A 19125-nucleotide genomic window follows, 5' to 3' on the forward strand; every position below is an offset into this window, starting at 1 on the left:
AGAGAACCGATGATTTCCCTGTATAAAGTAGGATCCACTGGAGCACCCTCACAATCGGGTGAGATCCCATGATTAACCGACAATGGAGTCTTAGCTGGTCTCTCTGTATCTGCCTGAAAGCGCTTTAGGATATCAGCAACATACTTAGTCTGATGCAAGAAGATGCCTTTATCCGTCTGAGCTACTTGTAGACCTAAGAAAAACTTTATCGTTCCCATCGAACTCATCTTGAACTTCTGTTGCATGACTTTCTCAAATTCATCAACCATACTCTGATCTGTAGACCCGAAGATAATATCATCAACATAGACCTGCACTAACATAAGGTGTTGTCCCTTATTTTTGATGAAAAGTGTCTGATCAATGACACCTCTCCGAAAACCATTCTCTAGCATGTAATTGGACAACGTAGCATACCATGCTCTAGGAGCTTGGTGAAGACCATAAAGTGCCTTTTCAAGTCGATAAACCTTTTCTGGGAAATGCGGGTCTTTGAAACCAGGTGGTTGTTCAACAAACACTCTTTCATTGATCTCGCCGTACAAAAATGCACTTTTAACATCCATTTGAAAAACTTTAAACCCCATGAACGATGCAAAAGCCAAGAAAATCCTGATTGCTTCCAGTCGTGCAACCGGAGCAAAAACCTCATCATAGTCAATTTCAGGGATCTGCTGATATCCCTTTACCACCAATCTAGCTTTGTTTCTGATAACAATACCCTGTTCATCCTTCTTGTTCTTCAAAACCCATCAAAGACCATAGGGTACACAACCATGCGGTGGATTGACTAGCTTCCAAACCTTTAAGTGTTTGAATTGTAACAGCTCCTCTTGCATTGCACTAACCCACTCGTCAAACTTCAATGCCTCATAAGCATCTTTAGGTTCAATTTGACACACATAACATGAGTGAGCATGCACAAATATTCTTCCTGTCTTATTCAACGTTGAATAAAAAGCTGTTACCACATTCGCACTCTCTGTCTGAACATCTTCCGCTACTGTTGAACTAACACTAGTTACGGGAACCTCTGATGTAGTCGGAACTTCAGATGTAGAGGCTTCATTAGACTTCCCTAGAGGAATACTAATGTGAGGAATGCCTCTTGAATCCACATAATAATCATCAAGTCGTTTAGGTGGCAGAATCACACGATTGGATCTACGTACACCTCCTGCTTCAATTGGCGGTTCAGTCACTGTTACAGTTGGTGGTTGATTATATAGAGGATTATGATGTTCCTCAGTCAGTTGCGTTCGACTAACTTCCTCGTCATCTTCAAGCTCACTATCTTCATCTGTATATACTACCCTGTCCTCATTTGAATCAAAATCACCTCTAACACTCTGCAGACTTGGTTGCAAGCTAGAAACCGGATTCTGAACCTGCACTGGAGTAGTGATAACATTTTCAGAAGTGTTTTGACAATCAAACAATATCTGAGTCAGAACTTCTTCATCTGTAGCGTCTGGCGGAAGATTGAAGGAATCAAATAACTTATCATATTCAAACTGCCATGCGAATCCTTTACTGACACGAGGTGGAGCATTGCGTTAAATATCAACCTTCATGACGTTCTTCCACACACTTGGACTCAGTATTATACACCCATTTGTTCGGATTCCCATATCCCAAGAAGATACCCGAGATCACCTTTGAATTAAATTTTCCTCCAGCGTCTCGTACCAGAATAGTACAAGGTGCACCAAAGGGTTCAAAATGTTTAATGTTTGGCTTTCTCTTGTGTAACAGTTCATAACATGTTTTACCATGTCTCTTCACCACTAGAACTCTGTTCATCACGTAGCATGTAGTACTCACGGCTTCACCCCAGAAAACAAATTGAAGATATGAATTTGCTAGCATTGTTCTTGCGGTTTCTATTAGAGTCCTGTTCTTTCTTTCAGCAACACTGTTTGATTGAGGTGTATAAGCAGGACTGAACTGTTGTTGTATCCCCTTCTCATTACAGAACAACATCATCTGATTGTTCTTAAATTTCGTACCATTATCAGTATGGATCTTTCTAACCTTCAACTTATACAAACTTTCGAGCTTCAGAATCAAAACTTTAATATGATCGAAAGTATCTGACTTGTGTTTCAAAATTACGACCCACGAAAACCGGGAATACTCATCTGTAACTACCAAGCAATACGATTCTCCAGTGAGAGTTTTACAATTAACTGGACCAAAGAGATCCATGTGCAGCAATTCCAAAGGAATATTAACTGAATGATGCTTCTTGGCAGTATGTGACTTCTTAGTCTGCTTCCCCTGTTTACACGGAATACATGCTTCAGGAATATGAAAACTCTTAACATTCACACCATCAACTAATCCATTGTGGACTAGATTATTCATCTTCCTTAGACTCAGATGACCCATACGCTTATGCCAAATAATCGACTCCTGTTCAGTAGCCTTAGAAACAAATGCCTGATGACCTGTATCTGCTTTAACATGAGCCTTACGCATATCAAGGATATAGAGATCCTTGCACCTTGGAGCCGTCATCAGAATCATGTCTTCCGGAATTACAAACTCTTTTCTCAAAATATAACAAAACTTATCATCAAAAGCAATGGTATACTTTTTGTCAGCAACTTGTGAAACTGAAAGCAGATTGTTCAACATCTGCTCTACATAATTAACTTTATCAAAGCTGACTTTCTCATTAGTAATAACACCCTGAGCAGTAATAAATCCTCCTTCACTACCTGTAAAAGAAACTGGTCCTCCATCCACTGTTTTCACATTAGACAGCAAAGACAAGTTCCCTGTCATGTGCCTGGATGCCCCACTATCAACAATCCAAGTACTGCAGCGTGGATTGTAGGCGACCTGCACATTAAAGTAAGAGGATTAGTTAGAAAGGGTCACCCATGCCCTAATGGCAGTGGGTTTCCCATCAACACCAACAACTGGCAACTCCACCCATTGTCCTTTAGATCCAGAAGGACCTTCAGGATTTTGAACCCTCTTAACTTCTGATTTAGGTTTCCAAACTGTGTTATTCGGTAATGGTTTTCTATAATAATCATTAGTTTGAAAAACCCTTTTATCATTTGTTTGCACAGACAAAGAATTAAACACTGGTGAAGGTGATCTCCTATTAAAGAAAAGATTTGGACTAAGATCAACCTTCCTTCTTGGTGTCTGTCGAATGGGTCTACAATTCATAGCCATGTGTCCCAACCTCCCACAATTGAAGCAGTTAACATTATCAAAATCATGAGAATTAAACAATTTGCGTCTAATTGGTGACAACTGTCTCCTAGGTGGTTCAGTATGTTGTCTAGTCGTAGGGGATGACGAGACTTGTTGCTTAACAGTCTGTCGACGACCAGGCGGAACATACTTGGACACACTCCCAGATTTGGAACTTGCCCCTGTTGGTGATTGTTCCACCTTAGGACCTGATTCATCTATCCTTCCCTTACTGACAAACTTAGGTGACACTCCCTGGGTGTTCTTCTTCTTATTCTGTTTGGGAGTCACAGTTTTCTTAGACTGAGCCTTTTGACTCTCAGTCATCTTACCAGCATTAAAAGGATTTTTAGAATGGTAACTGGTTTAGTGACAAGCTCAAAAGGTTTGCTATCTTTCTCAGTGTCGATATCAGTATCTGACTCTGTTTCATAGACAACATCTAAAGGCTTCTTCGACTCAACTATCTTAACAGAACTCTCAACATGTGTTTCTTTAGGCTTACCATATTCTAGTTCTACAACAGGACCCTTACTTTTCTCAAATGGTTTGTTAATATACTCATCTAAAAGTGGCAGGGTAACCTGGTTGTAACCTAAACCCTGCTATTTAGGAGGATTCAAAGTCTGTTTCACATAAGACATCCTCTGCCAATTGTCGATCCTAGCTTTTTCAGACTCGTATTTCAGCTTAAATGAATCCCTTTCTGCCTTAAGAGTCTCTATCTGTCCCAAATACATAGTAATCACTTTTCCATCATCTATAACCGTTGATTTTAAGTGACCCACCTGATTTTCTAAAGACTTAATCACATCAACATAGTCTTTCTGTTTATTAAGGTAGAAAAGCGCATCATCATAGTTCTTTTTATTAGTCTGATTCTCCAAACTTAAATTCTTAAGGTCAATTCTAAGCTTAGGACAAGTCTCACATGTAACAGATATCTCATTAAGCTTTGTGATAACACATTCAAGCCTCTCAATTTCTTATTCATAACCAATGCATTTAGAACAATTAGAAACTGAATCAATACATACCTTATCATTTTCAGGCGTGTTGGCCATGAATGCATAGTCATTTCTTCCAACCTGAGAATCTGCATCTGATTATGACTCTGACTCTGATCTCGTACTATCCGAGTAATCAGCCTCATATCCTCCTTTACTCTCACCTTGATCTCCACAAACTGGACTCTGAACAGTAACAATCTTCTCATCATCACTCTTAAGATCACAGTTGAGCAAATGTTCCAGCTCCTTTTTGAACCAAGTACCAACATGACAACTCATCCCATCTTCTTCATCAGACGAGTCAGTAGTAAACTCAAGATCTGATAAGTCCTGAGCTTTGCGAAACTTATCATACAACCTATCCTTAATCCTCTTTCTGAAGCAAAATTTCATCAGCTCTTCTGCTCTCTTCAACCTAGCATCATATTTGCACACATAGCATGTGCAATTCGGATTATCCTTACCCGTACAACCTGCATTTTTCCGAACAATTCTTTCCTCTTCAATTTCTGCTTCGCTTTTACCTACAAACACAACATTAGCCTTTTGTGTATCTACCGAGATGGACCAGTCACATACTTCATCCGCATACGTTGTAGTCAAAGCCTTAGATTGAACAGAACCCGAAGATTCTTTCTCTACAATTACATGTTGTGGTGTAACTGAGATGGTTGTCTGGTGAAAAGGATCATGAAAACCAGGCTTGGGTGGTCTCGTGCAAGTCTTCTTAAAATGACCATATTCATCACAATTGTAGCACCTAACCTTTGACATATCAAAACCAAATTTCGAATCTCGATTCAAACTCAACGATCTTTGTCCTGTTCTCTTCAAGTACTTTCTAGCACGTCTCACAATGCTACCCATACAGTAGAGTATATCCATTCTCTCAAGCTCATCCTCATCAATCTGATCATAGTCTTCATTTTCAAGATGACTATTAAGCACTTGTCCACCAATCATATCGTTGTATGAGTTAACAACAATAGCTGCCAAAGCCATATCTTCCTGAATAGATTCGCGAGATCTCTTCTTAATGTTCTCAGTTTGAAACACAGGAGTTTGAGTCTGAGTCTGTTGAATCGGAGAATCCTCAATCATCTTAATTGTAGAATTTTGAGCTTGTAATTTAGCATTAAAGTAGTCCGACTGAGACGATGGTGCAGACATTTGTGAAGCATTGGCTGATATGTATGCTGTCTGTAGTGGAGCATGAGTACCAGAAGACGAAGCTAAAGATGATGCAGCAGCTGCTACAGAACCAAGTCTCTTTCTCTTTGCTTCATCTTGAATGTCCTTCTCCATCAACTTCGACGTAAAAGTTGTTAGTATCAACGGACGACCTGATGAACTGTACCTGTTTTGAATCTTCTCAATCTCATGATCCCATTTTTCTGGAAGACCATCTTTCAACACCCTTACTGCCTTTTCATCAGGCACCTCAATCCCATAATCTGCCATCTCTGCAACCAATAATCGATATCTTTCCAAAGTCTGTCCTAGAGATTCTGATAGAAGAGCTGCAAACACCCTCCATTCATCCTTCAAAACCTTACCCTTAGTCGCACGATAAGTAGCTGTACCCTCTGTTGTTGATTGAAGAGCCAACCAGATAGTATACGATGTTTTGTTTCGGTTCTTAAATTGCTGAAAAATCTCCTTAGACAACGCTTGGGTTAGCTGAGCATAACATCTACACTCAAGATTGTACTCTTCACGCTCTGTGGGACTAAACTGTGAAGTTTCTTTGGGTTCACCATCTGCTCCGCATGGCCATACATACGGATTCTCAATACATTCCCAAAGTATAGAGTCGACACCGTTTAAGTAAATAATAAACCTAACTTTCCAGTCCAAGAAATTCTTAAGGTTGTCAAGTCTAGGTACTTTATTCGCTGATCCAGATTCACTTTCATTAAGTAACAGTTTTTGTAGTCCAGGTGCAATTACTAACGCGCTGTATTCATTTGTCATTTGTTTATTAGTGTCAGACATTTTGACTGATTAAGATTGATTAAGATTACTTAAGTACAATTAAAAGATACTGTCTCAAAAGAGGATCGGCCGATGGACGATACGATCGGTCGGAGGACGGTGACAATCGGTCGGAGGTCTAAGACTGACGGCCTATGGTGAAAACTCAGTACCTCAATCTTAGCGTAAGGACCTTCGGTCGATGGAAGAGTCAGTCGGCCGATGATAACAGACGATCGGCGATGGACAAAAGACGAACGGCCGATGGTTAAGATAAACGGTTCTAAGTTATGAAAGACTGTCCTCCGGTTCACTGCTAGACGATAGGTCGATTGTGTCTGACATACAGTCGAGGGTCGTGACGAACGGTCGATGGTCTAGGACGATCGGCCGACGGTAGTTCTTACGAATTCTGGGCAGAAAAAGCTAGGGTTTTTCGACAAAAACTTCAATTTTGATCAAATCTGACGTTCTAGACTTAAACAAAACCGATAGAAACCTCAAAAAAACACCCTTGAACAAAAATAGACTCGAAAACACAAGATATAAATGTAAAAATTTCAACTTTTGATTGAAAACCCGTTTTGACCAAAACCCTAAAACAAAAACTATAAAATCGACTCAAAAACGTTTTGATCAGCAACTCAAAAGCTCTGATACCACTTTGTAGACGTACTATGGACCTTAGATCAAACGTATTAACCTAGATTAATGGCGGAAACGATAACTAGGGTGAGTCGAATACTTGATTTAACTATCGGGATCAATCTAACCAACAAATAGTTGATATAATCGATGCCTAGAGCCTTGTATTCGGTTGGGGATTGGTCTGGGATGGTAAACACAGAGTAATACGACGGCAATAGGGTTTGTGGTGTGTAACCTAACAATGAACCACAAAACCTGTATATATATATAATTCCAGTGACCATCGGCCGGTGGTCTGGGACCTTCGGCCGATGGTGATAGTCCCTCGACCGATGGTCCCTACCATCGATCGATGGTCTGAGCAGCAAACCAACTGCTCTTAACCATTTCACGACATTATACTAAGCAATTCAAATACAAAGTATTAATGACGATGTTCATACATGACTGAAATTCGAAATACAAAACTAATAGAACTTATTACATAATAGAACTCGGGATTATGCACCAACAGATGTTACTTATAAGATTGAAAGCGAGTGCCTAACTATAGAAAAGAAAAGAAAAAATAACTCGTGTAGGACAATTCAACAAGGCAACATGTAAAGTTGACAATGTCATATCCTAGTAATTTCTTTGAAACCATGTTACCCACTACTAGTTATTATAATTATAGTAATCATTTTATACATTTAATTGACTGCAGATAAGCTATAAGACTCGATCATTTCACACTAAAGCCCATATATCATCATCATCATTAATCAATCATTCTATCAGAAGATCATGTCAATAAGTATGTCCAGTATGGAAGCTGAATCCTCCATATCCGTAGAGTCATTACACCCGTGTCGTCAGTTTACAATGGCTGAGATTCAGTTAGTAACTGATAACTTTGATGAATCATTAGTGATCGGACGTGGGGGTTTTGGCAAGGTTTATCGAGGAACAATTACTCATGGGGTAACTCGTTTGGATGTTGCCGTAAAGCGACTGGATACAACTTCCAATCAGGGAGCACTCGAATTTTGGGCAGAAGTTAAGATGCTTACTAAGTTAAGGCACTGTCACTTGGTGTCTTTGATTGGTTATTGCAATGATACCCAAGAGATGATACTTGTTTACGAATTTATGCCTCGTGGAACCCTTGAAGATCATCTCCACAAATTACGAGCTCCGCTCACTTGGGTTCGAAGGCTAAAAATATGTAAAGGGGCTGCTCGTGGGTTAGATTACCTTCACACTGGTACAGGTATAAAGCATGGAGTAATACACCGGGATGTTAAAAGCTCAAATATACTATTGGATGACACTTGGGCTGCTAAGATTTCGGACTTTGGGCTGTCCAAAATAGGTCCAATCAATCAGGCAGATACTGGTGTCAACACTTTAGTGAAAGGTACATTCGGATATCTAGATCCTGATTATTATCAGACGGGTACGCTAACCCGAAAGTCTGATGTGTATGCTTTTGGAGTTGTACTACTTGTAGTCTTGTGTGAGAAACCAGCAGTAAATAGAAGTCTTGATGGTGAGGCATGGGGATTAGCAAGTTGGGCACAAGACTCTATCAAAGAAGGTAGTTTGAAGGAAATCGTTGATTACAATATAAGTGAGAAAATATCTCCAAAATGTTTAAAAGAGTTTGCGCAGCTAGCAGTTGAGTGTTTACATAGCAATCCTAAACGGCGTCCAACAATGGCTGAGGTTGTGGCGGCCCTTGAGTGTATATTAGCTTTACAAGAGAAAGAAGACAATCAATTGAAGGGCCGAGGCATGTCACTATTGGGGAAAAAGTTGTCTGCAGTTGTCTTCATTCCAATAGGTAAAATTGCGGTATCGATCATGCTCTTTCAAGTTGTTTGTCCCTAACTTAATGTACATTTGACCTTTTTGATCCTTCAAGTTTCAGTGCATTCATAATTAATCCCTCATTTAAGTCCAATAGGTGTCGTTAGCCTTCACTAAGGGCCTGTTCACTTAATGATTTGTTTCTTTACCGCTCCTAATTCATAAATTAAAATTGTTGTTTCTTTGTCACTTAATCTGAAAATTGATGGAGACATAGAATCATCAGACACCCCTTCAGATTAAGAGGGAACCGAAAAAAAGTAAACAAGCCCTTGGATTAATAACTTTCAGCTGGAGGAAGAAGTTCAAAATTGGTGAAACTATACTTTAGTACTCTTCCAGATGAAAACCAAGGATTACGTAGGTTCCATTTTGACACTATCAAAGTTGCAACTCGAAATTTCGATGAAGATAATAGAATTTTAAATGGGATATATTGTTCCATGTATAAGGTATCTAATACTTCCTTTTACCCTATGTTTTTTCAGGAGTTTTCTAAATGCTCTATTTTTGGTTTTTAATTTCAGGGTAGGCTACAAAATGGAAAAGGTGTTACAATTGTTAGACCTATCGATGACATTTTATATGCGCTAGTATCAGATAAACGAGTTATTGAAGGAATTAATAAACAGTTTATGAATGAAGTATCAATACTTGTAAAACTTAAACATAAGAATTTGATTGAGTTGATTGGATACTGCATTGAAGGAGCACTAGTGCTTCTCGTCTATAATTTTGCGCCGCATGCAACCCTGGATGGCTTGATACATGGTATGAACTCTTAGTTTGTAACCGTATTCTTATATAAATCTAACATTACAGTGATAGCTTTTTATATAAAATATATCTAACTTTCTGACTGAAATATTATATACCTTTGCTTGTGATCTATAACTGTAGATCCAGTGTGTACTCTTTTGGACTGGAATAAAAGGTACCAGATATTATTAGGAATTGCTAGAGTGCTTGTTTACCTTCACAACCAGGCTTCTGGTCCGATCATACACGGTGATGTAAACTCTGGAAACATTGTTTTAGATGAAAGTTTTTACCCTAAACTTTCAAATTTTAGGGAGGCCTTGCAAATCGAAGAATCTGACTGCGCTCTTATTAATAAGGATGAGGTTTGTGCAACCCAGTAAGTACATAATTTTTAGCTCATGCACATATATTAAATTAAAGTATCTGTTATTATAGAGTGTATTCAGAAGGAAATCAATTAAATAAAAAGTCCATGGAATTGGATTCAGAAGAAAATATTTGGGCTAAAATCCCCTTTAAATTACAAGTAAAATAAGCATTTCTGTTATACTAATTGGCTATACTAATAAAAAAACTTCAGTCCAAATAAAATTTCCTTCCTCTTGGATGTTGCCGTTACTATGACTTGTTTGCTCCAGTTTGTTGTAATTTAATTTTTTTGATTGTTACTAATACCTGCAAATGTAACAGCGTTGCACCGGAATTGTTACTCAGGCATTGTCTATCAACCAAGGCAGACGTCTATAGTTTTGGTGTATTGGTTTGGAAACTATAATTGGACGTAAATTATCAGAAATCAACTACTTGGTTGAATACGTAAGTACGATTACCAGGCCAAAAAAGGTCATCAATTTTTGACAAATAGATGGATTCTTATCACTTACAAGCAAAACCAATAGTTATGCTTTGTTTTATTGTCCCAATGCTAGCGTCCTATTTGGTGATTTTAGTGTCATCTAACAATCATATTAAGTAACTGCAATTTACTTGAAAGCAAAGGTTTTCCTAGCAATACTTAATAGGTTTGGAGAGTGTGGAGTGCATGGCCGTAATTTTTTTTAGACACGGTCTTGGAATGAATGGGGGTAAGGGGGGTGCGCCTCCTTGCAGGGTTCAAGGGGGCAGTGCCCCGAAAATGTTGGGTACTATATAATATAACCAAAAGTTTCATCCAACGGATTTTCCCATTAAAAGTCACAACATTTGAATAATGAACTTTCCTGCCAAAATGAAGGGTTGCAAACTTTCGTTTTGCAACTATTTTTAACAGTTTTTGCCTCCAGAAGAAATATTTCTTTCATATTCTGATTTAAATTGTTCTTATCTTTGAACTTCTTGTCTTATCACAATTGAGATTTCATGCAACCAAAGGCTTGTAAGGTTCAAAATACTTAACTATGAAAGTGTTTCACTATTCAAAAAACAGTCAAGGATTATCAATCACAACCCTGTTTTTCTAACATCCTAGGCATATATACCGTTCATGTGAAAGATATAAATAGTAACAAACATGTCGACTTGTTGTAGGTAATAAAGAGAAATTGGTCACAGGGAACATTTTCAAAGAAAATCGATCCTAGAATTGATGTTGATGCAAGTTCCATTGAACCATTCATCAAAATTGGTTTGTTGGGTATTCAATATGATCCCGTGGATAGGCCAACAATGGAGGAAGTGGTTGATATGTTTCTTGACGAGTCGTCTATTTTTCTTTATGTCGAAAAAAGGGAGAATGGATGTTAGGAAACTATTCACCTTATAAATAAAAGTGGTTGTGTGACTCCATAATTTTATATTGAACCGGTAGTATGAAAAAGTTACCCACATTGACCCAGTTGTTTGATATCTAAAAAATGGGTTTAGATTGTCAGGTCTATGACACCTGATATGTATTGTTTGGATGAATAACCATGCCTTGAAAGCTAAAAGGGCACAAGATAATTTTGGTATCTAAAATGTAAAAACCACTTCAATAAGTAATGTTTTAAAGTACATGAATATTCGTTGATTTCTTCACTGAAACGATCACCAAAATCTTGCACTTTTGTATCTAAAACCATGTCTAAGAATTCAATATCAAAGTGTATTGATTATCATTCAGTTTCTTGGAGCAACACAATTTTCCTTGATTTTCATGATGGAAGATCATGTTTTTAACAAAACTACATACTCCACTAGTTACACAAACACTACACCGAAAATTTTCAACCAAATTGCCTAAAGATAACCAATTAAAAGTAAAAACCACGTGTAATATTCAGTAACATATTTAAAAAATGATTTTGAAACTCAAATTTATAAAGATTAAAATAAAATCAAATAATATTCATTTGGAAATGCATTGGCAATGTTCTAACACATTTGCTGGTAGTATATATCAAATCAAAACAATAAACATCCTATACACAAAAATCAAATCAAATCAAAATTGAAAGATCTTTTGTTCTCACATAAGATTCAATGGGGCTTGTTTGGCTTTAATACGTCGAGTCATAGTGAGGGACTGAGAGGTGATCTATCAATGATCGTATAGAGAAGGTAGTTCGTGTCAACGCCAGACTAACAAACAGACATGACACACTGTACGATCGATTTAGGTCCACCAACATGTCCTGCATATAAGCCCAAGAGTTTAGTAGTACTCCAAAATCAATTGGCGATAGAGGAAGGTTCCCCTAAGCTTATATACAAGCATTTGTTTTTTTCTACCGATGTGGGACAAATCGATTAGCTCCAAAAATCACCCCCTTAATCGGTTTAATCATGCACTTGTATCATATAATGTGACTTTTTTATCCCGGGACCCCGTTCAACAACATCTCAACTTTTTCTTAACCCACGACCTCCCCGGCCACGTCCACAGTCATCTCAGTTTCAACACTCATTGCCACAATGATTACACCAGTACCACCCCGCTCTAATATCATTGTAGGATCGATTTAGGTCCACCAACATGTCCTGCATATAAGCCCACGATATCCCTAGTACTCTAAAACCAATTGGTGATATAGAGAGGTTCCATAAGCTTATATACAAGCATTTGTTTCTTTCCACGTTCGATGTGGGACACACAAAACCGATTAGCTCCAACACACATTTCCATAAGGCGAGTCAGCCTGCTAGACTTTATGTCGGCTTGCGTGTCAAATTTCATATGCCTATAACTCAACACCTCAAAGTATGTTTATTTCATTTCTTCACTGCTGAAAAAACTTAGTTATTATCACCGTGTTACCTCCGGTGTGCATGGTTAAAAAAAAAACGGAAGAACTGAACCGAAAATGAGAAACCGAGCTATTTAGGTCCGGTCCTCGGTCCATGTTTAGTCTCTCTGGTCCGGACCGAACCCGAAAATAACACTAAAGTAACGAACCGAACTAGACCGAACTGAATAGAAAATATATGGTCCGGTCCTTGGTCCTACTTTTTACTACAAATTGAAACTCGGGATTGAACTGAACCAGACCGAACTAGTTTAGTCTGGTTTTGTAACATGCACACCCCTACCATTTCCTAACCATCTCCCTTTATTCTCCCCCTACACTTTATATGTTAATAAACTCCAACATCTAAAAACACAAATCCCCAAATAAAAAAAAACAAAAATAAAAAAGGTTAAAGCAACAAATAGGTCATATAATTTCAGTTTTGTTCCTATTAGGTTATACCACAAAAAATACTATTGTAAGTCATAAAAAATGTGTGTTTTTGGGTAAAAGGCTTTACCCAATAAATATTATTAAAAAATAGTAAAAAGGTACAATGAGGAACAATGACCACAACCGCGCCTTGCGGTCTCACAAAGAACCATAAACCTAGACACTACAAAACGACCATGACTAGCTAAAACCAAGGACTACCAACTACACCTACTACAACCAGCCCGATTTCATGCCAAACGAGGACCTTGCTTTATTATCATGTTTTCCCGCCATAAATGTGGTTGTTTCATCTTCATTGGTTTCTACGTCGCCTGGTTCATCAACTAGATGAATATATCATTATTGAGAGCTTTGAAACAGTTCTGAACCTTAATTATTGTACCTTTACTCTTTCCAAGGTGACCCGTATTTTTGTATTATCTGTACTATTTTTACTAGTCTTCACATTACCTTTTGCGAACTAGAAGTGGTAGGAACTTCAGTCTTCTTCTTATTAATAGGGTGATAGATAAGCTTCTGATTTTGCTTGCCCATGCTAACACCCTTTACCAGATTCACACCTTTAACCTGCTGCACCCCAGAGTTTCAAACCCCTCAGGCCTCAGCATCCTTTACGTTGGTAACATCAGTTTCAACCACCGCCTTTAGACACTGTGCACCATTATGACCAAAAATAGCACCTGTTTGAACAACGTGGAGGCTTCCACTCATACTTTATTTTGAGCATGCAAACGGATTTACTTTTTCCATCAATACTTGGAATGGCCATACGTAGAGTCTCCTTTAATTCTTTATCAGTTAAAACTTCAACCATTGCTCGGGCATAATTTGGTTGTCCCCATGCTTCTAAACACATCGTGCCGTGTAAGATTCCAACATCAAGAGGTACCAATATTCGAACCAATGACACTTAAACCAATATCAGGAAACCCTGCTAAAGGAATTTCATGTATTTTCACCCAGGGACTTGAGTTAATTCTTCCTTGGAGTGGTATCCGACTACCATATATTAACGACAATAGGGATTGAACGTATGATCCACGGGACATTCTCCAAAACACCTTGCATACCTTCTAACGATGAAAACTTGAAAAAGAAGAATCTTTTAGGGATGAGGAGTGATATTTAGGTATAAGTTTAGGGTCGAACTATGTAATTATGTCAACTCAAAATCTGAAAAAAACACCAAATTAACAAAAAGACAAAATTGCTAAAATGGTCTATGTGTTCGTCCATTTTTGCCCTTTTCATCGCTGCTTTTTAAAAACTGCAATTTTCATCCTTGATAGTGTAAATGTGTCCCAATTTAGTCCATGCGTTAACGGATGGTCAAATTACCCGTTAGTGTAGGCTCGTGCATATCATGTGATTATACACCATTTCATACTCTAATGTATAATGTATTCTTCATAATAAACCTATACGTGATACTCCGTCTATTCATGTTCCTTTTATTACTCTGAGATTAATCTAAGACAGAAACAATTTCAATGGTCGAGCATCATGGTTGAATTTTGGAAAAAAAAAAGATTAATGAAAGCTTACACTTCGAGCACAACAATAGAACATTCGACCTGGATTCTTTGATGTCAACGAAGTACGAATAATTGGCGAACTATCACAAACACAATACACAGAGACTAAATTGGGAAACATTTATGCTAACAAGCAAATTAACCATCCGTTAACGCAAGTATTAAATTGGCACACACTTACGCTATTTAAGATGAAAATTGCAGTTTCCAAAAAACAAACATGAAAAGAGTATGTTACGGAAGGGACCATTTTTGCAATTTTGTCTAACAAAAATAAACAAAATCTGAAAGGGGTGAACAAAAACGATTGAAAATCTAAAGCCAACATCAAGTCGCCTTTTCTGTTTTGTTCAAATAATTCACTAAGCACATTTCACAAACACTATTAGTTCACAGTAATTGAACTATGAACACCAGACTCTCACTTAAACAATAAATAAGAATTATTAGTGCAGAAATTGAGAGAACACGATAATAGGATAGAAGACTAATGATATTGATCGTGTAAAAAGTACATCTTCAAACTAAACCATACGTCCCTATTTATACAGATAAACACCAAATCTGAAGATTTGGTGTCCAAAACTAATTCGCTATAAATAAGGAAAAGATAAACTAAAAATCAAACAAATTAGCTATTAATTCAAAAGTCAATTCTGGAGATAAAACTGAATCTTCAAAACATATCTTCTTAAACTTTAAGCATATCTCCAGAATAATCTTTAGATTTGGCTTCAAGAAAACTTCAACCGTTGACTTCAGCAAATTCCAGAGTCTGCAACTTCAGACTCTAAACCTCCAGATTCTAAAATCTGCAAAATACTTTTGACTCATCAGATTATTATTCCCAACAATCTCCCCCTATCTGATGATGTCAAAACAACTTGTTCACCTACTTAACCACCTTAGCATACTCCTTTTCAATAAGCTTACACTTGCTCTTCATATGATGAATTTTCTTCAACATGTTCAGCTTACTATACAAGTGTTTCAACAATTGCACCCTGAAAGGAAATGTTTGCTTTGTTTCACATCTGGACAAAAGATTAATCAACATATCAATGCTTGCCTCTTCAAACTGATCACACCTAATCAACATCTTTTGATTTCCAGTAGTCTTTATCATCAAGCCATCCAAGTATTCAACATACTTGTCATCAACAAACTCCAAATGCTCAGGAACATCATATCTTTCAATATGTCCCTTAACTCTTCTCTTTTTCATTCCCAGGTTAAAAGTTTCACAAAACACTTCATAATCTTTAGTACTAATGAATCCTTCTTCAAACACCAAGTGAACCAACATGCACACTCTCTTTAACACTTCATTCACAATAACTTGATCTCCTGCATACTCTTTGATACAAACAGCTATGCCTCTCCATTCACAAAAACCTAAACGAACAATTTGATTCATTTTAACTCTTAACCTTCTGTCTGGCAGATGAGCCATTGTTAACAGCAAAATGACACCTTCAAACTCAGATTTTTCAACCTCAACTTTCACAACATCACCATCATATCTTCTGAATCTGAACCTCTTGTTCATCTGAGCCCTGAGATCACCATCTGCTATTTGTGTAGCAGCAACCAAAACACCACTAGAATTACCACCCTTATCAACAATATCCTCCCCCTCAATTTGTTGCTCCCCCTCAACACTTGCAATACCTGCATCATCTGATCTCTTTCTTTTCTCCCCCTTTTTGACATCATCTAAAGGCAGAGAAGATATGAACTTCCAAATTTCAGTCTATTGATTCTTGAGGGAACAAATATCAGATGCAAACCCAGTAAAACATTGTCTCAGTTCATCAACACCAACCATTTTCTTCTCCAGCTCAGTCAGCCTTTGATTAATTTCTGTTATAGACCCTGAACCACTTGTACTAGTCAACCCCTGCATATCCCTAACCAACCTCCTCACCTCCATCAACTCATCTTTAGAAACAAAATTATTATTAAAGTTAAGATTATTAATCTTAGACTGCACAACAGAAAGCTTGTCATCAAACTCCTTAGTCAACTTGGTCAAAGCCTGATGTAGGCCAACCATGGTGACTGGTGCCTCAGTCTGAGAAGTAGTGCCAATGGATGAGGGTAGGGTTGGTATGTCCTCACAGCCTTCCTGTTGTAAAGAAAACTGATCTTTGGATATAGAAGGTTTTGAGGCCTATATCTCACCCTGTGACATGAGTGTGATATTGGCAGCCTGTGCAAGAATGTGTAATGATGGAACATTTTGGGTGGGTAATGGCAGACTCAAGTCTGGGGTAAAAGTTGGCTTGGCCATTTCAGTTGGTTGTTGGATTTGGTTATTTGAGTCCAGGATTGGGACTTCTTCATGTAAGTCAATTGAGTGGGTTTCTTCAGTGACTGTAATGTGGGTATCCAAGTTAACTATCCTACCAGGTTCAGGTTGGGTCAAAGCACTCCTCTCACCAACCTCTAGCAGAGGTGATAGAGTAGTGCGTGCAGCACTCTTCCTAGTGAATTTTTGAGGTGAATCCACAAGTGCTGTATTATCTAAGGTTTTAATTATGGTGGTATTCTATGTATGAACTGGTGGGTTCATAAGGTGGGTTGAGTGGGAAATTTGCTCAGTAGCAGTGTGTGAAGATGGGTTAGAATGAGGTGGGATTTCCTCATCCATGTCTTCAGCCTGCTCTGTTTGTGTGACAACATGGGGTGGAGTTTGTGTGGGGGTAGAATCTGATTGCTCAGATTCTAAAGATTGTTGACCATTGTTGTGACCTTCTGTAGACCCTGATTGCTCAGATTCTGAAGAAGATGCCCCTGCAGACTCTGATTGCTCAGAATCTGTAGGTTGGTCTGCACGGCCAAGATTGACCCAATGCATCATAGCAGGAGTAAGAGCAACTTCTTGATCATTCACAATGTGGCTGTGAAACATTCTGACACTACATTCTGGAATAAAGGTATACTCATACACACGAAACACTTTAAGCCCATCATATAAAGCAGGAGTCATATCTTGTTCAAATATTAAACTTAAGAACTTGATAAAAGGCACATTATGATCTCTTGGAGTTTTTTCAGTGAGAACCAAGAGTTCATTGAAGAATAAATGTGCAAAATCAATATTCCTCCCTGTGACTATAGCATGAAACAGATGTGCCTCAAAATCATTAATCTCAGTCAGACTACCACACTTGAAGCTCAAACTTCTAATGACATTCGATAACAAAAACATCCACCTTGGAGAGAACATACTAATCTTAACAGAAGAATCAGTTAAAGGTTGACCAACCATAGGAAAACAAGATCTTATAGCCGACCTTGACACAGTTCTAACAAAGTTATCTTGAACAGGAAGATTCAAAGCAATTCTTAAATGATTTTCAGTAAGAGTTAAAGAATTGTTACCATCTCTATAAGTACCAGTGATAGATCTAGCTTCTCTGTTCCCAACGAAAGTATACCAAAATTCTCCTAACATCACTGGAAACATGATCGTTGTCTTGAAGAAAGCATCCTTCAAAGGGTGATTTTGCATGAACAATACCAGATCCTCATACCCTTCATTAGCAAAATTCGCAGGAATAGTATCACAAGCAACCCTATTGTTAGCCGAAACCTGCACATCCTTCTCTCCTCTGATTTCTTTAGCCCTAATCATGTTATCGGTGGGAACAAGAACAAAAGGAATGAACTTCGTATTTGCCATTAGCTTCAATCAAAAACTATCAAGAACACGAGTGAATTATGAAAACCGAGAGAGGTTTTGAAGAAGATGATGATCGAATGAGAGGAATTAGGGTTTATGTTTGAAGAAGATTTTGAAGAAGAAAAATTAGGGGAGATATAAATACCTCTGACACAAAAATTTCAAAAAGTTACCATTAACCCCCTTCAAAATTTAACTTTTTTACTTTAGAAAACCGAATAAAGAAAACCTTTATTGACCAAATAAGGAAACAAGGTTACAGTAAAAATACACCAGCAGAGTAAACCTTTCCAGACTCTAAATAACATGATGTCATCCAGACTCTGAATATGACGTAATCCAGACTCTAATTTTTTTTTTTTTTTTTTTACACAACAACAGTTTAGAGAGTATCATCACTGGACAACATTTCAATTGATGGATTTAACATTCCAAGTTGTCCAAGAAGATAAAAATGTCTTTCCTCAGGAAGTGCTTTAGTGAAAATATTTGCCAATTGATCCTTAGTGCCTAGAGATGGCAATGGATCTAAAAAAATCCGAGATCCGCGGGTACCCGCACCCGTGATGGGCGGATAAAATCAAAAAATTTTACCCGCGGGTGGGCGATGGATGTAATCTTGTATCCGCTGACGGGTCGCGGGTGGGTGATGAATGTAATAGATCCGTTGCGGGTAAAATCCGATCCAAAAATCCGTAATACCCGTTTGAATAATCCGCGGATATACCCATTCTAAATGTGAAAAACACCACCTTGAATAAATGGACAATAGATAATAATTT

Source organism: Rutidosis leptorrhynchoides, chromosome 10 (assembly GCF_046630445.1).
Source record: "Rutidosis leptorrhynchoides isolate AG116_Rl617_1_P2 chromosome 10, CSIRO_AGI_Rlap_v1, whole genome shotgun sequence".
NCBI classification, from domain to species: Eukaryota; Viridiplantae; Streptophyta; class Magnoliopsida; order Asterales; family Asteraceae; genus Rutidosis; species Rutidosis leptorrhynchoides.